Source organism: Giraffa tippelskirchi, chromosome 4 (genome assembly GCF_054371585.1).
Source record: "Giraffa tippelskirchi isolate mGirTip1 chromosome 4, T2T-mGirTip1v1.2.pri, whole genome shotgun sequence".
NCBI lineage: Eukaryota > Metazoa > Chordata > Mammalia > Artiodactyla > Giraffidae > Giraffa > Giraffa tippelskirchi.
Window position 1 is genome coordinate 137,731,037 of NC_137278.1, and position 26,410 is coordinate 137,757,446.

Consider the following 26,410-nt stretch of genomic DNA (forward strand, 5'->3'; position numbering starts at 1 on the left):
TTCTTCAGAATGCCTTTCCAAAGGTACCTGCGGGGTTGCTTTCCCTCTGCAGCTCATTCTCTCTCCTGGGCCTTGTTTGCCATAACCCAGCAGGTCACATGATTTTTCCTCTCTCCCTGACACTTATGTTTTATTCTCTGCTTAAAACCATCTTCTACTATTTCTGTGTAAACCCCTCTTTTAATACCCAGTTAAAATATCACTTCTATCATACCATTATTTTCTAATTTCTCTCTGTTCTCCACAGAACATTTGTTACTTCCTTCCTTACCACACAGTATTTTACATTTACCTCTGATTACATTGTATAGTGATTGAAAAAATGTCTACGCTGGTAACAGACTCAATAAATCTGTTTGAATCAGAAACTAAGACCTGTTTCTGTTTCTTCAGGGTCTAGAACAGTACCTGGCACTCAGTAAGATCTCAAAAATTAATCAGTGAGTCATGGGTACATGAAGGAATTCATTAGCAACATGAAACAAATGATTTATTATCTGTGTTAATTTGCTAAATGTGAGAAACCTGGTAAATACAGAAATTCCTCCATATGACTTTAATAGTCTTATTTAGGAAAACAATAAAAACATTTGAAGCATATAAAATGCCAAGAAAAAATTGACATTGTTTCAACTTTGCACACTTAAGCATAATAAACACATGCTATGATTTAACAGCTCAAAATAAGGTGAAAAATTAGCACACAGCCATCTGTTCTTATGAAAAACCTTGGAAAATTGGTAGAACTCATTGTCCTCAAAAGTTTAAGTAATTTTTACAGTAGGAATAAAGGTCAAGGGATGTTTATTTCAGTTTATTTGAGATAATATAGACTATTCAAGGATGTCTGTTGGTAGATCCAAAGTTGGAATATAAATGAGATTTTGCTACAGTTAATTTATAGAGTGTCTGTTTTATTTCACTGAAATTTTCCTCACTCAATACTTCTTTGTCTTTTCCATTCTCCTTCCCACTCCCTGGTGAGATGAATTTCCTTCCTTTACACATATGTGCTCAATATGGAAACTAATTATTTCTTCCTGATATATGTAAGCAATGATATATAAGGATGTGTATTCATATACACACATATATGTTTGTACATATACATGTATATGAATTGAATATTATGAGTAATATGTAATACTAATAGCTTTGAGTACTTATTATATGGAAAGTTTTGCCAAGAGACCAAGTCTCATTTATTTCTTATAATTCTCTTTCAAGAAAAGTATTTCATAAATTGAGGCTCAGAGATAGCCTCCATTGGGAGGTGCATTGAAAAGGCAATGGAATGTCTGAACTTTTAATTTTTTTAACTAGGAAAGAATCCTTTACAAGTTGCTCACAATTTTCTCTATCTGGAGGTGGAGCTGTCAGTGCACCAGTGGAAGAGACTTTGATTTCGTGGTGGAGGTTATGGGAACCACCAGAAGCCAAGCTTAACTTACACAAGTGTAAGACAAATATCCCCTAATGTTCCTGGAAGAAATGGTAACCCAACCATGAACTTGAAAGATAATGCTTCCACTGAGAATAGGGCTTCTATTCAGTACTAAACACTTGACACTTTCGGCAGGACCATTCCATACTGAAGACAGAGTCTCTCTTCCTTCCCACCAAATCTGCTTTTAAGTTTTCTAATGCCTAAAAATACTGATAATTCTTGGAGGAAGAGAGAGAGAGAGTGTGTGTGTATGTGTGTGTGTATATGAGACAGAGAGAGAGAGAGAGAGAATTTTCTTTTTGCCTAAACATTGCTCTTACAAGGTCCATAAGACTAGACTGTAGCAGAAAAGCACAAACGTGAAAAGAAAAATCATTTCTTCCTCTTTGTGCAGGGAAAGCACAACACTAACTTCACTTTGGTATCCCACACAGTGTTCTTTAAGGGTGATTTAGCTCTTTGAGAACCATGCTGGGGTGCCCGCTGTTGTTTCCTTTTCTGGGCCATGGGGCCCAAGCACACTTGGTGAGTGCGGGAGGGGGTTTTCTCCCTGAAGAAGTGTGTGTTCTCACTGTCATGTTCCCATGGGAGCTTTGAGGGAGGGGGAGGCTGAGGCAGAAACAGAAGCTGTGTGTGAGCCATCTGGAGTTTGAATTTGAACTCTTCTTCCTTTGTCTAGTACTCTGGGTGGTTGATCTAGGAACCAGAGGTGATATTGACATCTAGTTTCCCATTGCTGGGTGGAAATAAAAGGAAGTATGGTGGCCTCGGCCGCTTCTAGTCTTGGGTCACACATACTTCCATTACTGTGGGGTATCGATAATTTCAGTAGTGACTTAGCCGTGCCTACCGAGAGTGGGAGCAGGATATTAAGAGAACAACCTCGCAGAATACTTGGGAGGCAAAAGGAGGCGACCTGCAAAGCTCTGGAGCAGAGGAGGTCCTGGATGAGGGGAAACACAGATTTTTAGAACACACTAGCATTGCTTAATGTGGTGATTTTCTGTTGTATCAACTCAGCTGATATAAAATAACCTTCCCAAGAATTCCTTTTCATCATGTTTTGAGGTTAGGATTGGCCAGGGAGAAACTGGAATGCACACACGAAGCAGCAGTGACCATGCTCTGAAGGTCAGTGGAGGGTGCCAGTGCTGTGCATTGTTGCTGACCAGCTGGCCTAGTGTGTTGGTGTTGGGCCACCACTGGCCTGCAGCCCTGCAGCTCCCCCCAAGTCTTCCTTTAGCTTCTTAGCATCCTGGGCCAGGTGGGTGTGCAGTGCCATGGAGAAGGGGACGAGCCCTTTCTTCAGGTCATCCACATCTCAAGTTTGGAGACATTGGGAGACAGATGAGGGGTCTCCTTTGTACTTGTGGCTTCCAGTTTGTCCTTTGGAGTACCCTTTCACCCTCACACATTCCCATTTCACACCCAGACTGTGGGCACTGTTGACCTGCTAGCACTTCAGATCCATCATCAGATGCACAAGAATCTTCCATTAAATTCTTCATCAGCTCCCACAATTTCATAAGTACCAATCTCTATTTTAAAAAATCCCTTATTCTTTGTCAGTTATAGCATTTTCACTTCCCTGATCAAATGCTAGCTGATACACTTGAGGAAACCTGAAGACTAGAGAGAGGCATCTGGGTTGCATATGTTCTCAATAAAAATGTTTGGAAATACTGTAAATACCTGCAATTAGAGAGAATGATTAACACACTTATGAATCACAGTTCTATTATCGTTCCCTTTGAAGGGTAATCATTTATCATCTTAAATAGGACTATATATTATATGTCAATAATGTCCAAGGATAAGCCAGGGACATACTGAAAATCCAAGTGACATTACAGCATAATTATCAAGTTCAAATTCAAATATGCTCATTTAAATAGTCACTAAGAACTCCAGCTAAAATTTTGAGTTTAAACTTACACATGATTAGTGTTCTATCCCATTCAGTTTCTTTTTTTAAGTGCTACCACTGCTATTTTACTGATCAAAGCAAGTCAGATAACTTTGATTAAGTTCAAGAGATAATCATTCTGTATGTCCAGAAGTAGGAAGAGATTGAGAAATACTGACATGCTTCAGCAATAATTATCAATTAAGTTCTAGTTCTCCTAGTTCTTATCAGTCCCTCCACATATCCTATCAGCTTCAAACCACATTCACTATGCCAGGCACTATATGCAAGGGACATAATTATGCATAACAAAGACATAGCCCTTTAAACTAGCCAGTTTGGGCATTTATTACTGTGACTGACAGCTGAAAGTAAAGCTCAGGAAGCCACATCTGTTGAAATCGTTTTTCCAGGCCTCCGCTCTGGTTCTCGACTCCCAGGATTTCAAATCCCTAGCGACACACTCGTGGATTCCAAACCTGCTTCTGCTCCTCCCATCTGTTTGGAGACCACAGATTTTCAACTCACTGGATTTCAATTTCTCGTCGTGCTCTGCTTCTTCCTGGCCTCTGACATCGTCTGAAGCCTTTTCCGGTTCTGCCCTCGGGAATCCAAGGGACCGATCAGCCCCACCCCCTCTCTTGCTGAGGAGGTGTGATTCAAGCGAGGACACAGAGGTGAAATACAGATTTGTAATCTAATGAAACAAGTGCTATACTGTTTACGTATGAAGTGTTACAAATTCACCAATGCTGATGTAATCAGCATTGTAAAGTGTGACCCCCATCAACTTCCTGCCCCAATAGCTATATATTTACATTTGCACTCTGTTATTCTTCCATTCATTCTACAAATATTTATTACTCAACCACCATATGCCACCCACATATGTTGCTTTCCTCCATGGTACAGATACCTCTTCTGCTGTTTCAGACTACCACTTTGGCTTTGGGGATGCAGTATATAACAGTGATTAGGCTGCTGCTGCTGCTGCTGCTGCTGCTAAGTCGCTTCAGTCGTGTCCGACTCTGTGCTACCCCATAGATGGCAGCCCACCAGGCTTCTCTGTCCCTGGGGTTCTCCAGGCAAGAATACTGGAGTGGGTTGCCATTTCCTTCTCCAATGCATGCATGCATGCTAAGTCGCTTCAGTCGTGTCCAACTCTGTGCGACCCCATGGACAGCAGCAGGTAGAGTTAATCTGCCTGGGTTCAAGTCTTGACTCACACTGCTGTCTGCTTCAGTTTTTTCATCCAGAAAATGAGGATAATCACAACATTTACCTCTTAGGAGTATTGTTAGGGTTAATACAAACAATGCACTGAAGCCCTACCCTAGTGCCTGGAATGGTTAGGTAAATACTCAGTATGTATAATTGTTATTATCATGAATGACCCCATCTTTTCATCTGCTATAAGACCAGTTTTTCATTTTGCTATATTTTTGATCTTTTTTATTTGTTCCTTCTACCCCATACAGTCTACAAATAAATGCTCCTGTCTCATTTATCAATAAATGTCCTCCATTCCATGTATCTCTCTAGCTTCTACTCTGGTCATTCTCCTTTCCTTTAGGATCAGAACACTTTGAATATTGACACTCTTTTTTTATTTCCTTATATTCAATTCAGGGCTTCCCTGATAGCTCAGTTGGTAAAGAATCCTCCTGCAATTCAGGAGACCCCAGTTTGGTTTCTGGGTCGGGAAGATCCCCTGGAGAATTCCATGGACTGTATAGTCCTTGGGGTCACAAAGAGCCAGACACGACTGAGTGACTTTCACTTTCATTTCACTTTGAGCCCTTTCAACCATGCTGCTGCCTTGACTTCAAAAACCCTATTAATTTTCAAGTCCAAAGATCAAATCGGTCCTCTTTAATTTGACTTACTACATCTTTCCTGAAACTTTCTTTCTTTGACTTTTGCACTCTGCTCTTTCTGGTTCTTTGTCCCATTTTGAACCATTTCTTCTCAGTCACTTTTGCAGAATCCTCCTATTCATTTACAGTTGGCTAGAGAATTCTGCCGTTTCAACATTATGTACACATTTCATATCTTTCCCTTCTTCTCTTTTCATATATAGTTTCCTTGGCCCAGATCCTTATTGTATTTTATCTGAATCATTGCAATAGTCTTCAAATTGGTCATATTGTTTAGTTTCTTGACCTTACTCCATGTTTCTTCTACAGTAGTGATTTTTTTGAAATACAAATATAATACATTTTACATTTCCCAGGCCAAAGCAGTATAGAGATAAATATATGCACAATATATGCACAACATCAATATCAAAATAGTTTTTCTCCTCCCCAAAATTCAGTCTAATCATGCGAAAAAATCAGGAAAATTCCAATAGAGGAGAGTCCTACAATCTACCTGCCTAGTCCTCCTCAAAACTGTTAAGGTCATTGAAAAAAGGAAAGTCTGACAAAATGTCACAGCTCAGAGGAGCCTAAGGAGATGTGACAACTAAATGTAATTCTAGATGGTGTCCTGGATAAGATCATAGAGCAGAAAAAGGACATATGGTAACTTCTAAGGAAATATGAATAAACTATGGGCTTTTGTTAATAATCATATATCAATATTGGTTAATTAATTGTAATATATGTACCGTATTGATGTAAGATGTTAATAATAGGGAAAAGCAGTGAAAACTCTCTACTATTGGCTCAATTTTTCTATAAATCTAAACTGTTATGAAGAATAAAGTTTATTAATAAAAAACAGTATTCCTCTTTATATTTCACTGACCCCTCCCCATTGAGAAACCTCTAGATCTCTCAAATTCTTCTCCAAATGTGGGAGCCTGGGGGGCTGGTGGCATTCCGTGTATACTCTGAAGTATGTAGTCTTTTGGTCATCCATTATTTTCCTTCTCCCTTGTTCTACCTCCTAAACAAAAAAAAAGAATAATGTTTTCTGCTGAAAGATCTGGAGTTCTCGCCAGGGCACTGATGCCAATGATGTTGTCCAAAGTTTAGGCTCCAATGTCCTTGCAAAGCAGCCAGTACCTTTCGTCCTGCCAAATCTACTGACTCCACTGCTGTTGATTTGATGATATTGTCTTGGGATCTGAGATTCTCATGGGAATCTTGTGAAACAGTCCTTTTGTTTATTTCTTTGAAAAAATTTAAAGTGTATTTATTTTATTTTTAATTGTAGTTCCCCCCCCCCCAGCACACAGCATGTGGGATCTTCCCCCTAAGCCAGGTGGAACCCATTCCCTCTACAGTAGAAACCTGGAGTCCTAACCACTGGACCACCAGGGAAGTTCTTGAAATAGTCTTGTAGATTCCTCGCTCGTCACTATAGTTCTTTCTTCTTGGACCTCAGGCATCAATCTACAGGGACAGGAATTAAGGATAATCAGAGCTGCAGACATTGCATTGCTAAGCTTAAAGCACTGCTCTTCTGTCACTGACTTTAAGAGTCCTAGGAACTCTTGCTTCTTACAGATTGACTTATTTTCCAGGATGTTTCTTGATCACTCATGCAAACAGACTGCTGAGGGTCTGTGCCACTTAGTCCTCAAAAACCTGTCCAGACATGCCTGAATCTGAGGGAGGAAACAGCACAGGTTCAAGTTACATAAATATGATCGTGTTGTCCTGCTGTTTAGAATTCTTCAAAGCCTCTTTTCTCTCCACTTTCCATGACCTCACAATGCACTCTCCTATCATGGTTTAGTACATCTCTCTGGGCTCAGCTGGAGACAAACCCTACCCCGACTCTCTAGTCTAGTGACGCTGAATTACTTTAAGCAACACATTTCATACATTTGCCAAGCTTCTCATGTCTGCATGCTTTACCCATTATGTCCAGGAGTAGCATATTTTCTTTATGTATTTTCACCACTGTAATAGTCTTTTGTATTAATTACCTATTGAGGTTTAGTAAATCATCTCCAAACCTAGTGACTTAAAACAATGAATATTTATTATACAGTAAGTCCCTTACATACAGATGAGTTCCGATCCAAAAATGCATTCTTAAGTCCAATTTATTTGTAAGTTCAACTAAGTTAGCTAAGTACCCAACAAACACAATTGACGATATAGTACTGTACTGTAATAGGTTTATAATACTTTTCACACAGATAACATCAATATATAAAAACAAACATACACACAAAAAACATTTTTAATCTCCCAGCATAGTACCTTGAAAAGGACAGTTGTATGGTACAACAGCTGGCACACAGGAGCTGGCATCAAATGAAAGGGCAAGAAGAGTTACTGGCTGGAGAAGGGAGAGGAGATGGGAGATGGTAGGGCTGAAGGACTGTCAGCAGTTCGGAGGCAAACTGCAATTTTGCTCACACCTGACTTTGATGGAATGCATGCTTCCATCTTTGAAAGTTCACAACTTGAAGGCTCGTATGTAGAGGACTTACTGTACCATAATTTCTGTGGGTCAGGAATCTGGTCATGGCTTGGCTGGGTTCTTTATCCAGGGTCTCTTACAAGGTTGTGATCAAGGTGTTGATCAGAGCAGTGGTCTCATATGAAGGTTCAATTAGGGGAAGATCCACTTTGAAGCTCACTGACCTTGCTGTTGGCCAGTTCAGTTCCACATAGGCTGAGGGACTGAGGGCCTCAGTCTTCATTGGCTTTTGACACCGGCCTCCTTCAGTTCTCTGTTATGTGGGCCTCATAGGTAACTCACAGCATGGTAACTGGTTTCCATCAGACTGAGGAAGACAGCAGTAGAGAATGAGCAGGGGAAAACAAGTCTTTTGCATTCTAATCGCAGAGATTACTTTAACTCCTTTAAAGAGACTTCTCAAGTGGCTCAGCGGTAAAGAATCCATCTGCCAGTGCAGGAGATGAGGGTTCAATCTCCGGGTTGGGAACATCCCCTGGAGGAAGAAACAGCAACCTACTCTAGTATCCTTGCCTGGAAAATCCCACGGACAGAGGAGCCTGGTGGGATATTGTCCTTGGGGTCGCAAAGAGTCAGAGAGTCAGACACGCCTTAGCACAGAGGCATACAACTGCTTTAAAGTGATGGGATATACCTGTTAGAAACAAGTCAGTAGGCTCAGCCCACATTCAAATGGAGGGGATTATACAAGACCTGGAACATCCAGGCCGGGATCATTGAGGATGTTCTGTGATTGTCCTGTGGCAGCAATAAATCCCACCCATAACTGGTTTGCATGTCCAGACTGATGACACCACACATGCACCAAGATGGTACAAAAATGTTTATTACTCACATAATGGGGTCTTTCTGAAGAAAGTAGGGCAGGCATAAAAGCCAGTCTAGAATGTCTTGAGAGAAGAGAGAAGACAGTGGCTTTAGTTTTTATTATAGTGAGGAGGTGGGGCCTTGGTCAGGGTTCCCACGGGAAAGGGGTTTGGATAGTTTAAACTTTTCCGCCGGAACCAGTGGATGGAGCCCCAAGGCTTTCTCACTGTCTTGCTCTGATATGGGTGGAAGGGAAAGGGGGAGAAGAGGGCATGAGAGGTGTCAGGAATCAAAGAGCAAAATGAAATTGAAGTCAGATTCCTTGTTCCATGAGGCTATTTTAGAGGCTGTCTACTGTATCCACTGGAGAAGACAATGGCACCCCGCTCCAGTACTCTTGCCTGGAAAATCCCATGGACGGAGGAGCCTGGTGGGCTGCAGTCCATGGGGACGCTAAGAGTCAGACATGACTGAGCGACTTCACTTTCACTTTTCACTTTCATGCATTGGAGAAGAAAATGGCAACCCACTCCAGTGTTCTTGCCTGGAGAACCCCAGGGACAGGGGAGCCCGGTGGGCTGCCGTCTGTGGGGTCGCACAGAGTCGGACACGACTGAAGCGACTTAGCAGCAGCAGCAGCAACTGTATCCATTATCATATAATTGCTTATTTTACTTGTTTGCCTTTTATGAGATAAGAATGTATTTTAGCTTATTTTTATGTTCTCAACCCTAGTGCAGTGCTTGACATATCATGATCACTCAATAAATGACTAAATGAACAACTGAATGGCTGCATATATAGACTCTCCCTTTCCTCTTGATTATTATTTATCCCCTGTTGTATGCCTATTGATGTTTTCAAGATTCAGCTCAGGAACTATTTTCTCTATGATGTTTTTTTGGACCTATTCCTCCTTGTCCCCTTTGTCCCCTTCTAGAACTGATCACCTTCTTCTTTGTGTTCAACCACTCTGAGTACAGATTTTTGTAATAGAACTGATGCACTAAAGGGCATTTCTTTCTTTAAGAACTGTATCCCTTACTAGCCTAAAAGCTCACTGAAGGCAAGAATTTGTCTCATTATAAACATTTGTACCCAAAGTATCTAGTATGATATCACACAGAGATGTTCAGTTACTATTGCACAAAGGGTTCAGTTCATTCTCCCAAGGAGAAAGGAGTAAGACAAAGCTGCAAAAAAGTGGATATTTAGTCTGGATATTGAAGAATAAAAACTTGACAGGTAGGGACACAGGATTGGGGAGACTTTAGAAAGAGAATAATTTAGACCCATTAAGTAGCAGTAGTAAATACAATGAGTTACAAAAAATCATAGTGTAATAGTAAGATTTAGCTGGTTTGAGATATGGCTAAAAAGGAGGTTCACATCCAGGTTGTGAAACTTTGTAGGCTAGATTAAGTAGGGCAGAATGTCTCTTTATGATAATAGGGTTTTAAAACTTGGGTGCAGCTGTTAATATAAGCAAATCTATTTCAGAAAAACAATTTTGATGGCAGAGTAGAATGGACTTGAGTAGGAAGTGGACTGGAGTCAATCAGGAGTAGAAATTTGTGGTTTCATTGGGACAAACTGAACTCTACCTGTGGGAAATCAGAGTGTAGATAGTAGGTAAGGACCAGCATTCTGAGTGATGCTGAGAGGAATCCAGTGCTCTGATATTTGCGAGATGTGAACAACAGAAAATTCCACTGAAAGGATTGTGAGGGTATATAGGCAACAGAGATAAAGAATATGGAAGAATCAACTAAAAAAGGAAAGATTTACTCTGATTATCTTGATAATTGATCAGTTGGTATCCCCAGTAAGAACTTTAGCTCACTTTCAGTTGTGGATACATGTATTATAAGACAAATGAAAGAAAACAAAAGAAAAGGAAAAAAATGTATGTTTATGAAATATGTATATTATACCCAAAGCATTACAATGAATACAGTATACAGATTTTCCTGTTTCTGTGGTACTAATTTCATCTAAGTATATTATCTCTCCAACAGTCTTTTTTTATTCTGAAGGAATTATTTCATTTTTCTCATGTCAAGTCTCAAAACTATTTTCTGATATGGAATTTCACAGCCTAAGCTTTGTGTTTAAAGAAGAATGTTGCAGTTGTTACAGCCTAGATTATCTTCCTGGAAAAAAAGAAATGGACATGTTTCCGGTCTTTGGTATTCCTAGTTTAACCTGGAGTCTGAAGGCACTGTGGTTAGAATCCACCACCATATACACAGAGAGAGTCACCTTAATAGTGAGGCAGAAAACAGGATAAAGAGGTGCCCGATAGCTCTATTTTGACATTACTATAGCCCTTCCAAAGAGCAGCCTAAGAATTTTGCACAGAATTTTTTTTCAAGGTTTTTTAACATTTCAGAGTTGGCATAATCTCAGATTTCACCAGATACTTTAGTAGGACCTCTCACATAATTTCAGTTGTAATTTTACTTTTAGATGATTAAGAAAAAATGCAAAATAACAAAATGCTTTTCTGAATTCAGTAAGCCTTTTAAATGAATTTATATTCTACTAAAAGCAACAGCATATGCATACACTTGAAACATTAGTAATACATGTGTTAGTGTGATGGTAGGGTTTATTCAGTTGTACATTTGATTTATCTGAACCTTTTTAGTAACTTCATTGCCCTTAATAAGTTTATGACGCACAGGTTAGAAACTAACTTGATCCAACTTCCTTACTTCACAGATGAGGGAACAAATGATTTAGAACAGGTCATTTACATGAATTTCTCAAGGTAACAGAGTTCTAAAGGCGGGCTAAAATCTAGAATTCCTGACCTTTAGACCAGTTAATACCAAATTAGCTGAAAACATTAGACCTATGAACATAAAGGCAGAATTAAATTATAACATGTTTGATAAATAGTCTGATGTATCAGTTCTACTCTTCAGAAGGTGCTCTCAGACACTGAATTCCCTGGCATGTATGACATGTCATATAGGCCCTACATTGCTACTGAAAGTTAAAAATTATTTCCCTGATTTGAAACAAACTACACACTGAGTTTAAAAATCTAAGTATGAGAGAGTCCATCTACCTGCTTATGTATATGCCCAAGAACTTGGTACTGTGGCTCAGTTTCTTTCACATTCATTTTTTCTCCTTGAGTGTAGGAAAGATGAATAAAGAAAATAAAAGCCAGAATAGCTAGGCTTGCAGGAAGAGGAGCCAAAAAGGGTCAGAAGGGTAGACGCTTGAGATGCTCAACCTGTGTGTGGATGGCTCTGTTCCACTGATCCCACTGGAGGAGTGTATTTGAAGTGGCATAATAATTAGGCTCAAAAATTTACCCTCAGTGTGCCCTTCAAACAAAAAGTTTGGGTTGAACCTTGGGGTAATTCATTTCAGTGATTTTTAGTCCTCTGTATAATACAGCTGCAGAAGAGAAGTCTCGAGAGAAAGGGGTTTTCTCCTTTTTGAGACCTAACATTGCACATTTTCTGATTAACCAGAGTATTGGTAAAAACCACTTCCCTTTAAATTTCATATTGGTTATTTATTCTTTATGATTAAACCATTATGATTAAACCATCAAAACCACAGCATAAAATTATAATTAAGCCTCATTTTTATGAACTTACATATGTCTTAAAAACCTTATTCTTATTATTAGATTTAGTATCTGCAGACAGAAGTGTAAAGTTTTCCTAGCCAGATTCTAAACTGCATGTATTATTTGTTTCAAATAATCAAAATTAGGAAATGATAATGACATTACAGAGTTAAAATACAGTTATCACTTCTTTCATGAAATATATTAAATATTTGTCTTTCCTTGATTTGTGGATGGTTTTGAAATAAATATGAGTTTGAATCAGAGGAAATAAAGGTTTGGATGTTATTTCTTTAGAGCAAAGTTAACATATAATCTTATGTATAACAGACACTCAGTATTGTCAATCAAAAAGATCTTAAATATGCTTAAGGAATATGGATTTCAACAAACAACCACTTGCTGACACTTAAGATAAGCACTTTAGAAGTGCATGAGAGTATAATGTTATGTTCTGGCATGGAGCCAGAATGTTTTATTTTCTTACCAACATTTTATTTCCCTGAACTCTAAAAGAAGTGACAGGTTATTTTGTCTGTAATGGTGGTTATTTTCAACTTCAAAAACTTTTCTGTGATCTTAAAACCTTATAATTTGTTCACAGTTACAAGTTAATACAGGCACGGAGCAGCATCTGTATGCAATCTTAGCTGAAAGATAGAGTGGGAACTTTTAGTCCTTCCAAACTTATTTCACTAGACATGCATTATTTAGGACAAGCATAGTACTGAGTTAGCTTACATCTGATCTGTTGGAAACTGGAAATGTGGACATTTAGTCTTTTGAGGGGGTGGGTATTGGCGGTATCCCCCATCAGGCTAGTTCTCCATTATATGGACAACCAGAAAGAAGGGCAGAAAAGGAGACACTATACAAAAGCTCTTTCTGCCAAGCTGTGTAGTAGTGCTTTCTCCTAGGCTAAATCACCTAGTGAAGGGAAAGTTGCTCAGTCTGTCTGACTCTTTGCAACCCCATGGACTGTACAGTCTATGGAATTCTCCAGGCCAGAATACTGGAGAGGGTAGCTCTTCTCCGGGGGATCTTCCCAGCCTAGGAATCAAACTGGGGTCTCCTGAACTGCAGGCGGATTCTTTACCAGTTTTGGCTTCCCTCATTGCTCAGTTGGTAAAGAATTTGCCTGCAATGCAGGAGACACCTGTTCCATTCCTGAGTGGGGAAGATCCCTACATCACCTAGTTCAGTTCAGTTCAGTCGCTCAGTCATGTCCAACTCTTTGTGACCCCATGGGCTGCAGCACACCAGGCCTCCCTGTCCATCACCAACTCCCAGAGTTTACTCAAACTCATGTCCATAGAGTCAGTGATGCCATCCAACCATTTCATCCTCTGTCATCCCCTTCTCCGCCCACCTTCAATCTTTCCCAGCTTCAGGGTCTTTTCCAATGAGTCAGTTCTTCCCATCAGGTGGCCAAAGTACTGGAGCATCAGATTCATCATCAGTCCTTCCAAAGAATATTCAGGACTGATTTCCTTTAGGATGGACTGGTTGGATCACCTTTCAGTCCAAGGGTCTCTCAAGAGTCTTCTCCAACACCACAGTTCAAAAGCATCAAATTTGGAAAACTCAGCAGGGGTCACAGGACAGGAAAAGGTCAGTTTTCATTTAAATCCCAAAGAAAGGCAATGCCAAAGAATGCTCAAACTACCGCACAACTGCACTCATCTCACATGCTAGCAAAGTAATGCTCAAAATTCTCCAAACTAGGCTTCAACAGTACATGAACCATGAACTTCCAGATGTTCAAGCTGGATTAGAAAAGGCAGAGGAAACAGAGATCAAATTGCCAACATCCGCTGGATCATTGAAAAAGCAAGAGAGTTCCAGAAAAACACCTACTTCTGCCTTATTGACTGTGCCAAAGCCTTTGTGTGGATCACAATAAACTGTGGAAAATTCTGAAAGAGATGGGAATACCAGACCATCTGACCCGCCTCTTGAAAAACCTGTATGCAGGTCAGGAAGTAACAATTAGAACTGGACATGGAACAACAGACTGGTTCCAAATCGGGAAAGGAGTACGTCAAGACTGTATATTGTCACCCTGCTTATTGAACTTATATGCAGAGTACATCTTGAGAAATGCTGGACTGGAAGAAGCACAAGCTGGAATCAAGATTGCCGGGAGAAATATCAATAACCTCAGATATTCAGATGACACCACTCTTATGGCAGAAAGCAAAGAAGAACTAAAGAGCCTCTTGATGAAAGTGAAAGAGGAGAGTGAAAAAGTTGACTTAAAACATCACCTAAGTGTGCAACAAAATTCCGCTTTCCTTCGCTACATCTTTTCAGGTGTTCCTTTGCTGGGCATTGCCATGACACTCCCTTTTTGAGTCTGCCCTTCCAAGATAGTGACTAACCCACTCCAGCTTTCTCTCTTCCTCTTTTCTTTTCAGGCATTGTTCAACAGCCTTACTGTGGCTTTCCAGAGATGCAAGACTTAACAAAAGGTAGTCTGAGAAAAGAAAAAAAAAAAAGTATTGTGGGCAAGGCTTTTCAAACCACACAGAGACTACTCCGCTTTCATGAAGAAATAAATCCTGTGAATAGCCCTATGGAAGTGAAGGTAAATAATTTTTTTTAAAGTTTATTTGAAAAAAAGGGAAGAAAAAAAATAATGACTGCAGTGTTTTGTTGAAGTCTTAATTATCAAAAAATATATGGAGTTGGGAGGCAGCAAATTTGTAATAAAGTTGGAGATGGTCTATTACTTATATGATCTTAGGATAAATGCTGGCAATGTTGAGTTAAAGATCACAAGTTGGAGAGAGATGATAAGAACTTTGTATTCACTTTTTGAAAATTAACTGCCTTGTTATATCCAGTCTTTATATTTGCAATTGTGCCCAATGTTGAAGCAAATGATTAAAGCAAGTCTTCCCTGATAATTATTAGACAAATTTGCTGGGTAAAAGTTTGGATGGAGTAGGTTTTCTGAAGAAATCTGAAGGTGAATCTGTATCACTTAAAAACAAAACCAGGGACTCTGCTTGTTAATTTCCATGCAAGGTTCTTGCCCACTGGCAGTCAGGACAGGAACTGGGGTGCTTTGTGGTGGCAGCAGAAGGCTGGCAGTGAAAAGTATATAACAATGCCCCTGTTTTCTGTTTCCAATTCTTGCAGCATAGAGCTGGAATCCAGAAAATGTGCCGCTTTGAATAATTCAACTTTCAAGTCTGTTGGTGGTTCATGACAATTTTGATTTACTTTTCCTTAACATTTTATTTTTTGCTTAGTTTTCACCCCTAGTTGCTGGTTTTTTAAAATTCTTCTTCCTTAAGTTCTTTGATTTTAAGAATCAGTGTGATGATCTCCTTTAGAAATGTTAAGCAAGGCTGGTGAGTCAGAAACAGGATATACAAAGAAAGATATATGAGAAAAATCAAAGACAACTTCTAAAATAAGAAGTCAGCCTGAATTTTATAAAGCTTTATGGATTTATAATGACTCTTACCCCACGCTAATGTTCTAGGAGAGCTTTAGAGCTCAGTTCTTATCCGGAATCTCCTTTGTAGATAACAAGCTTGACATGCTTTAAATATTTATAGTGGGGTCCCAGAGTGTTACCGAAAACAATGCAGCTTCTAGCATATGGACTATGAAGCCAGAATCTTCATTACTGTCACACATGGTGATAGAGTGGAAATAAACAGTCTAAAACAGGCAAGTCTGGAGAGGCTAGATCAGCTAAAGGATGATAAACATTCACATGTGTCCTCCCAATATGTGTTTTGTTATATATGTTTGAGTTTTCTTTTGACTTAAGAAATAATTTTTGTTTAAACAACAGGAAAATGTTTAATGAAGAAAATGTACACTGAAAAATATAATTACTATTTTCCTAATAAAAATTTTCTCTACTGTCTCTGCCTCTCTCTCTGTCTCTTAGACACACACACACACACACACACCTCTCTGAGCTTATCTTTGCTGGCCTTCATTCTCTTCTCCTCCATGCTGACTTTTTCTTACACGATCGTGAACATGGCTAGGAACAGCAGCTCTGATGCTGTTAACATGATAGCTTTGTTACTATGAGGAAAGATAGGGTCCCTGCTTCTGCATATGACATTTCTATGGAAAAATGCTGATTAACCAAAGTTTGAGTCTTGTGTCAATCCTTCTTACTGGTTCCTGTTGCTAAAACAATGGAACTATTTGAATGGCAAGCCTGGTTCATGTGCCCACGACTGGCAGCCTCACTAATATCAAAAGTTAGAGCCAAGGAGGATCAGGTCCACCAAAGAAGAGCTGTATTTACTTGAGGAAGGGGAAAGGGGAATGTTTAGCAGGCAAAGATACAGGTGGCTAAAAATGAGAGTGAAAGTGTTAGTTGCTCAGTCATATCTGACTCTTTGAGACCCCATGGACTGTAGCCCACCAGGCTCCTCTGTCCATGGGACTCTCCAGGCAAGAATACTGGAGTGGGTAGCCATTCCCTTCTCCAGGGGATCTTCTCAACTGAGGGACTGAACCCACATACTCCTACATTGCAGGCAGATTCTTCACCATCTGAGCTACCAGGGAAACCCCAAATACCAAATTTAATTACTTTTTTGTTGCACCATGAGGCATGTGGGGGTCTTTGTTCCCCAACCAGGGATATAACCTGTCTTCCCTGCAGTGGAAGCATGGACTCTTAACCATTGGGCCACCAGGGAAGTCTTTGAAAGTGTTAGTCATTCAGTCAAGTCCGACTCTTTGCGACCCCATGGACTATAACCAGCCAGGCTCCTCTGTCCATGAAATTTTCCAGGTAAGAATACTGGAGTGGGTTGCCATTCCATTCTCCAGGAGATCTCCATAACTCAGGGATCAAACCCATGTCTCCTGCATTGTGGGTAGATTCTTTACTGTCTGAGTCACCAGGGATGCCCTCTTCAAAAAATTAAGGATACAAAAAGAATTGCCAGACACACTGTTTTGCAAGAACTGATAATGAGATCTTCCACAGAACATGAAAACATCCTTATTATTTTTTTAATGGACATTCAGTTTCTCCTGTCTTGGAATATAGGAGTGAGCAGTAGGTGAAATTTAAATGCAAATCCCTTTCCCTGGTGGAGTGATTTACTCAAGCTTCTTGTCATGTTAGGGTTTCCCCCTATAGCCATAAGAGGTTGTTTCTCTAATTCCAAAGTAATTCTGTAGTTTGTCAGAGGCCACTGCCACTGATACATCATAGTATCATAGTCACACGTGGTCTGTTGACTTCCTTTCCTCTGTGCCTCTTCACACACTGAGCCCACACACGGCACCCACATGGACAGACTAAATCACAATTCAGGGTTTGTACTCTTCCCTCGGATATCATGCCCATATCCTCATGCTTTTCAATGCTTTCTTTTTGTCCCTGATCACTGTCACCTTTAGCTGAAATAAGACATTACTTTCTTCCCTCCAATGAAATATTATTTTAAAACTTTTTATTTTATGTTGGAGTATAGCCAAGTAACAATTGTGATAGTTTCAGATGGACAGCAAAGGGCCTCAGCTATACATATACATGTATCCATTCTCCCCCAAACTTCCCTTCCATCCAGGCTACCACATAACTTTAAGCAGAGTTCGATGTCCTCTACAGTAGATCCATGTTGGTTATCCATTTTAAATACAGCAGTATGTACATGTCAATCCCAAACTCCCTAACTATCCCTTCCCCCATCCTTCCTGCTGTGGAAACCATATGAAAAAACTCTTAACTGGCTCCCAAATAGCATCACTGCAGTGCCCTAGAGATAAAAATCCTTTCTTAAGTTCAATTTCTTAAATTCTTTTCCTGAGGTTTCTAAACCCAGATGTTGGGAACTGGTACCACTTATTAGGGATCTTTCAGGTTTGTCCCTGGTGCACGTCTGCTGGAACCTCAAGACTGAGTCTTACCACCTCCACACTGTTCACTCAGATTCATCTGAAGACCACACTCGTCATAGGTAACTAGGTTTGCTTGTCCTTGGGCTTGTTCAAAGGTCTCAGTCACTGCTCATTCAAGCAGATTCTTCGAATCTTCATGTAACTGGAATCTGATAAATCCATCTTTTTATTTCTTGATAAATTGGAAATTGGAAGTGAATATACATTTGGTGCTTTTGTCTTGCACCCTTTCTACATGGCCAACTATAATATGAAACAGAATGAAACAAGATCAAAATGAAAAGGATACAGAAAAGGTCAGGAGAATACAGAGCAGGGACTAACTGAATCCAACTGGGGGAATCAGGTAACATTTAAGAAAAGCTGATATTTGAGCTGAACTTTGAAGGGTAGTTGGATTTTGACTGGGGTTATGGAAGCATTTCAGCTTGAGAGACAGAGTTGTGACATTCATAGTAAGTTTGGGGAAATAAAAGTCCACATCCACAGAGCTTTGTGGGGCCAAAATGTATTCTTAGAGATCTATTAAAATTTTCCTCTTCATAGTGGATTCAAATGCAAGTCAAAACACTTATATGTTGGAAAATGAATACAGAAAATAGATTTGTGAATCCCTTCCATGAAAACTTAAGAGTTCAATCTTAACTGGGAGGGAGCAAGCATTAAAAAAAGGGTCAGAGCAAGGAAGTAATATTTCTTTTGGAAAAGTATTATTGAAAGCAATGTAAATATTAGATAAAGAACTGCTAGACTGAAGATAAGGTGACCAGTTAAGAAACTACAAGGGAGATCCTCTAGTCATCTGTTGCAATCCAAGGAGCCCTGTCCATGTGGTAGGCAATACCGAGTTTCTGCTGAGTCAAAGATCTCTGTTGTGTCCTTGTACACTGGCTTCTGGAACTCAAGTAAAGGCATGTTCATTTTGGGTGAAATTCTTCTCAGTAGATTGGACCTAGGCTGGTCTTTGGAGAGAGATCAAGCCCTGAGCCTTTGGAGTGGGAGCACTGACTCCAACACCCTAGACAACCAGAGAACTAATGCTAGGGAGTATCAAATAGTGAGACCTCACACAAAGGAAACCACCTGAATACAAGACCTAGCATCACACAACCACCAGTAGCATCCTGTGCAGGATGCCTCATCTAAACAACAAACAAAACAAAAATACAAACCCAATCATCAGCAAACAAGATTACTACTTCACTCAGCCTTGCCCATCAGAGGAAAAACAAACAAACAAACAAACAAAAACTCAGCACAAATCTCACCCTATATGAAGCTTACATAAACCACTGGACCAACCTTAGGAAGGCAGAAACCAAAAAGAAGAAAGAATTCAACCTTGAAGCCTGGGAAAAGGAGACCTCAAACACAGTAAGCTAAAAAAAATAACAAAAAGGCAGACAAATACTACACAAATGAAGGAACAAACTAGAAACACAGAAGTCCAAATAAATGAAGAGGAAATAGGCAAACTACTTGAAAAAGAATTCAGAATAATAACAGTAAAGATGATCAAAAACTTTGAAAACAAAATGAAGAAAATGCATGGATCAATTAACAAAGACATAGAAGAATTAAGGAATAAACATACAAACAACACAATTACTGAAATTAAGAATACTTCAGAAGGAATCAGTAGCAGAATATCTGAATCCGAAGAATGAATCAGTGAGCTGGAAGATAAAATGGTGGAAATAACTTCTGAAGAGCAGAATAAAGTAAAATGAAAAGAACTGAGACTGAGACTGAACTGAGACTATAGTCTCAGAGACCTCTGAGACAATACCAAATGCACCAACATTTGAATTACAGGGGTCCCAGAAAAAGAAGAGAAAAAGAAAGGGTATGAGAAAATTTTTGAAGAGATTATAGTTGAAAATTTCCCCAACATGCAAAAGGAAATAGTCAATCAAGCCCAAGAGGCACAAAGAGTCCCATACAGGATAAACCCAAGGAGAAACACACCAAGACACATACTAATCAAACTAACAAAGACTAAACATGAAGGAAGAATACTAAAAGAAACAAGGGAAAAGCAACAAAGCTGAAACTCCAATACTTTGGCTACCTCATGTGAAGAGTTGACTCATTGGAAAAGACCCTGGTGCTGGGAAGGATTGGGGGCAGGAGGAGAAGGGGACGACAGAGGATGAGATGGCTGGATGGCATCACCGACTCGATGGACATGAGTTTGGGAAAACTTTGGGAGTTGGTGATGAACAGGGAGGCCTGGCGTGCTGTGATTCATGGGGTCGCAAAGAGTCGGACACGACTGAGTGACTGAACTGAACATACAAGGGAAATCCTATACGCTAAACAGCTGATCTTTCAGCAGAAACTCTGCAGGCCAGAAGGGAATGGCAGGATATATTTAAAGTACTGAAAGGGAAAAATCTGCAACCAAGATTATAGTACCCTGCAAAGATCTCATTCAAAATTGATGGAGAAATAAAAAGCTTTCAGACAAGCAAAAGTTAAGAGAATTCAGTACCACCAAACTAGCTTTACAACAAGTGTTAAAGGGACTTATTTGGTCAAGAAATACAAGAGAAGAAAAAAGATCTACAAAATCAACACCAAACAATTAAGAAAATGGCAATAGGAACATATATATCAATAATTACTTTAAATGTAAATGGATTCAATGCTCCAACCAAAAGACACAGACTGGCTGAACGGATACAAAAACAAGAGCTATATATATGCTGTCTACAAGAAACCCACTTCAGACCTAAAGACACATATAGACTGAAAGTGAGAGGATAGAAAAATATATTCCATGCAAATGGGAAGCAAAAGAAAGCTGGACTAGCAATCCTCATATCAGATAAAACAGACCTTAAAATAAAGAAGATAACAAGAGATAAGGAAGAATACTACATAATGATCAAGGGATCAATTCAAGAGGAAGACATAACAATTGTAAATATCTATGCGCTCAACATAGGAGCACCTCAATATATAAGACAAACACTAACAGACATAAAAGGAGAAATTGACCATAACACAATAATAGTAGGAGACTTTAACACCCCACTCACACCAATGGACAGATCATCAAAACAGAAAATTAATAAGGAAACACAAGTCTTAAATGATACATTAGAATGAGATGGATCTCATTGATATCTTCAGGGCATTCCATCCAAATGTAGAAGAATACACCTTCTTCTTAAGTGCACATGGAACATTCTCCAGGATATACCACATCTTGGGTCACAAATCAAACCTCAGTAAATTTAAGAAAACTGAAATCATATCAAGCATCTTCACCGACCACAATTGTATGAGACTAGATATCAATTACAAGAAAAAATCTGTAAGAAACACAGACACGTGGATATAAACAACACATTTCTAAATAACCAACAGGTTACTGAAGAAATCAAAAGGGAAATCAAAAAATTTCTAGAAACAAATGGCAATGAAAATACAACAACTCAAAACCTATGGGATGCAGAGAAAGCAGTTCTAGAGGGAAGTTTATAGCAAGAAAATCATACCTCAAGAAAAAAGAAAAAAATTGAACAGACAACCTAACTTTACACTTAAAACAACTGGAAAAAGAAGAACAAAAACCCCTCAACGTTAGTAGAAGGAAAGAAATCATAAAGATCTGAGTGGAAATAAATGAAAAAGAAGTGAAAGAAACAGTAGTAAAGATTAATAAAACTAAAAGCTGGTTCTTTGAGAAGATAAGCAAAATTGACAAGTCTTTAGCCAGACTCATCAAGAAAAAAAGAGAGAAGAATCAAATCAACAAAATTAGAAATGAAAAAGGAGAGGTTACAACAGACAATGCAGAAATAGAAAGGATTATAAGAGACTATTATGAACAACTCTATGGCAACAAAATGGAATACCTGGAAGGAATGGATATATTCTTAGAAAAGTTCAATCTTCTAAGACTGAACCAAGAAGCAATAGAAATTATAAACGACCCAGTTACAAGCACTGGAATTGAAGCCATGATCAAAAATCTCCCAAAAAACAAAAGCCCAGGACCAGATGGCTGGCTTCACAGGAGAATTCTATCAAACATTTAGAGAAGAGCTAATGCCTATTCCTCTAAAACTCTCTCAAAAAAATTGCAGAGGAAGGAACACTTCCAAACTCATCTGCAAGGCCACCATCACCCTGATACCAAAACCAGACAAAGACAACACACAAAAAAGAAAACTACAGGCCAATATCACTGATGAACATAGATGCAAAAATCCTCAACAAAATTTTAGCAAACAAAATTCAGCAACATATCAAAAAACTCATACACCATGATCAAGTTGGCTTTATTCCAGGAATGCAAGGATTCTTCAATATACACAAATCAATATGATACACTATGTTAACAAATTGAAAGATAAAAACCATGTGATAATTTCAATACATGCAGAAAAACCCTCTGACAAAATTCAGCACCCATTTATGATTAAAACTCTTTAAAAAAATGGGCATAGAAGGAACCTACCTCAACATAGCAAAAGCCATATATGATAAGCCTACAGCAAACATTATTCTCAGTGGTGAAAATCTGAAAGCATTCCGCCTCAGATCAGGAATAAGATAAGGGTGTCCACTTTCACCACTATTATTCAACATAGTTGTGGAAGTCCTAGTTACAGCAATCAGAGAAGACAAACTAAAGGAATCCCGATTGGAAAAGAAGAAGCAAAGCTCTCACTGTTTGCAGATGACATGATACTGTACATAGAAAACCCTAAAGATAGTACCAGAAAATTACTAGAGCCAATTAGTGAATTTAGCAAAGTTGCAGGATACAAAATCTATACACAGAAATCACTTGCATATCTATATACTAACAATGAAAAATTAGAAAGAGAAATTAAGGAATCAATCCTATTTACCATTGCAACAAAAAGAATTAAATATCTAGGAATAAACTAGTAAAGTAATGCTCAAAATTCTCCAAGCCAGGCTTCAGCAATATGTGAACCGTGAACTTCCAGATGTTCAAGCTGGTTTTAGAAAAGGCAGAGGAACCAGAGATCAAATTGCCAATATCCGCTGGATCATCGAAAAAGCAAGAGAGTTCCAGAAAAACATCTATTTCTGCTTTATTGACTATGCCAAAGCCTTTGACTGTGTGGATCACAATAAACTGTGGAAAATTCTGAAAGAGATGGGAATACCAGACCACATGACCTGCCTCCTGAGAAATCTGTATGCAGGTCAAGAAGCAACAGTTAGAACTGGATATGGGACAATGGACTGGTTCCAAATTGGGAAAGGAGTACGTCAAGGCTGTATATTGTCACTCTGTTTATTTAACTTATATGCAGAGTACATCATGTGAAATTCCAGGCTGTATGAAGCACAAACTGGAATCAAGACTTTCAGGAGAAATATCAATAACCTCAGATATGCAGATGACACCACCCTGATGGCAGAAAGCAAAGACGAACTAGACAGCCTCTTGATAAAAGTGAAAGAGGAGAGTGAAAAAGTTGGCTTAAAACTCAACATTCAGAAAACTAAGATCATGACATCAGGTCCAATCACTTCATGGTAAATAGATGGGGAAGCAATGGAAACACTGATAGACTGTATTTTGGGGGGCTCCAAAATCATTGCAGATGGTGACTGGAGCCATGAAATTAAAAGATGCTCCTTGGCAGAAAAGCTATGACCAACCTAGACAGCTTATTAAAAAGCAGAGATATTACTTTGCCAACAAAGGTCCATCTACTCAAAGCTATGGTTTTTCCAGTAGTCATGTATGGATGTGAGAGCCGAAGAATTGATGCTTTTGAACTGTGGTGTTGGAGAAGACTCTTGTGAATTCCTTGGACTGCAAGGAGAGCCAACTGGTCAATCCTAAAGGATATCAGTCCTGAATATTCATTGGAAGGACTGATGTTGAAGCTGAAACTCCAATACTTTGGCCACCTGATGTGAAGAACTGACTCATTGGAAAAGATCCTGATGCTGGGAAAGATTGAAGGCAGGAGGAGAAGGGGATGACAGAGGATGAGACGGTTGGAGGGAATCACCGACTTGTTGGACATGAGGTTGGGTAAGCTCTGGGAGTTGGTGATGGACAGGGAAGCCTGGCGTGCTGCAGTCCGTAGGATTGCAAAGAATTGGACACGACTGAGCGACTGAACTGAACTGATGCTGCCTCCATCAGTCTATCCAAAGATTTTTCTTTGCTCCCATCACTAGGAATTCATCTTGCTAACTCCCCTAGGGAATTTCTAATGAAATTCTATCCTGATCTTCCATAGATTTTTAGAAGTGATGACTTCCAGAAGAGTTATGGTAAGTCCTGTTATGTTGAGTCTTTTAGATCAGAGGCATAGTACTTTTTATCCATTGACCTCAGACTTGGGACCTCAGCTGAAGACTCAAGAAAGCTATAGAAGTCCTATTTACTACTCTTTTATATAACTAAGTATATGCCTAAATTATATTTTTATGAAAATAAGCACATTATGTTGGAGAAGGAAATGGCAACACTCTTCAGTAAACTTGCCTAGAGAATCCCATGGACACGACTGAGTGAACAAGCACAATCATCACGTGAATAAATATGAATATGAGTGACAGTTTCTCCAGTAGGTGTGTGGGCTCTGGAGTCGAGGCAAGATCCAAATTCAGAGTCTGCCATTTCCTAGATACATGACGGGAACACCCAGTATTACACTTCCCTGAACTGAAAAATGGAGTGCTATTTTTTCCCATCTTCTGTGAGACAATACTGTGATAAACAAATGAATAATAAATTTAAAGAGCTTAGGTTATTGCTTGACCGTAGTCATATTAGCTATTATTGTTGTTGTTCAGTTGCTAGGTTGTGTCCTACTCTTTGTGACCTCATGGACTACAACGTGCCAGGCTTCTCTGTCCTTCACTATCTCCCAGAGTTTGCTCAAATTTGTGTCCATTGAGTCAGTGATGCTATCTAACCATCTCATCCCCTGCCACCCCCTTCTCCTTTTGCCTATAATCTTTCCCAGCATAAGGGTCTTTACCAATGAGTCAACTTTTTGCATCAAGTGGCCAAAGTATTTGAGCTTCAGCATCAGTCCTTCCAATGAACATTCAGGGTTGAATTCCTTTAGGACTGACTGGTTTGATCTCCTGGCTGTCCAAGAGACTCTCAAGAGTCTTCTCCACCACTATAGTTCGACAGCATCAATTTTTTTGGCGCTCATCCAACTCTCATATCTGTACAAGACTACAGGAAAAGTCATAGCTCTGAATATACAGACCTTTGTCAGCAAAGTGATGTCTCTGCTTTTTAATACACTGTTTGTCATAACTTTCCTTCCAAAGAGCAAGCATCATGGCTGCAGCCACTGTGATAGCAGACGCCAGTGATTTTGGAGTCCAAGAAAATGAAATCTGTCACTGCTTCCACTTTTCCTCCTATTTGTGATGAAGTGATAGGACCTACTGTTACTTTTTTCTATTTTTGGTATTCTCCCAAATTCTTCTTAAAGTGGTCTTTGTTTCTTGCTGCTCTCACATTACAATAATGGAATAATAGCAAATATTTTTATGACAGAATTTCTCTCAAATATCTGAGTTAAAAATATGTTCCTAAATTGTGAATTACGATAGATCCATTTCAGTTTGGTCAAAATTGTTAAGATCAAAAATGGATCCAGTCACTTAGCTTAGGGTGAATTTTGTTCATTGAGTCAATGAATTGGAGTTAGGTGGTATTTGAAATTATGGCATTTTAAATTAATGAAATTACATTAATATGGAATTATTGTATCAGGGTTTATGGCTTTCAAGAATGGATAAGAGATTGCTGGGCATGGGTCTATGATTAACAAAGTGTGTGAATACAGGCAACTCACTTTATTCCCCAGGCCTTGGTTTCCACATTAGACAAATGAAGGGTTGCACTAGACAAGAAGACGAAATGGGGAAGAGAGTAGACTCTGGTGACAGAAAGAGCTAAACCAGCATGAACCCTGCCACTTACCAGATCTGTGCTCATTAGCAAGTTATTTCATCTTTCTAAGTACAGTTCCCTTTGTACAAAAAGAGGATGCTAATAGTGCTTGTCTCCCATGGTTGTTGTGAAGATTAGAGAGTTCATCTAAAGTGCTGAGCCCAGAACATGGCACATAATACATATCCCAGAATTTTATTTTAATAATGATTAAGTACTGTTATTTCTGGTTTCATGATTAAGTCCATGGATCATCAACTGAGGATGTGAAATTTGTATCTGTACTGACTGCATTCCCTGAGGTCAGCCCTCTGTCATTTGGCTACTGTCTCCTACTTTCTCCTGACACATAAGTTAAACATGATGATCTCATTTTAGTAAGTGTAACTGGATCTCTTTTAAATTATATTCTTTGGTAATAAACTAAAAGTGCACGTATGTCTTTCCACA

General features: G+C 39.1%; 1 protein-coding gene and 1 long non-coding RNA gene across 2 annotated transcripts in view; one reads left to right on the forward strand and one right to left on the reverse strand.

Moving 5' to 3' along the window:
- The window catches only part of LOC145546541 (uncharacterized), a 34,188-nt gene extending 18,665 nt beyond the window's left edge, over positions 1-15,523 (forward strand). Inside the window, exons 4-7 of the long non-coding RNA XR_014082996.1 lie at positions 1,324-1,457; positions 3,767-4,030; positions 14,553-14,722; positions 15,280-15,523. This is a non-coding gene — a long non-coding RNA (uncharacterized LOC145546541). The remainder of the gene's footprint in view (positions 1-1,323; positions 1,458-3,766; positions 4,031-14,552; positions 14,723-15,279) is intronic.
- The window catches only part of LOC145546538 (uncharacterized), a 37,367-nt gene continuing 18,227 nt past the window's right edge, over positions 7,271-26,410 (reverse strand). Inside the window, exon 4 of the mRNA XM_081593616.1 lies at positions 7,271-8,043. The gene's annotated coding sequence lies outside the window, so the exon portion shown is untranslated. The remainder of the gene's footprint in view (positions 8,044-26,410) is intronic.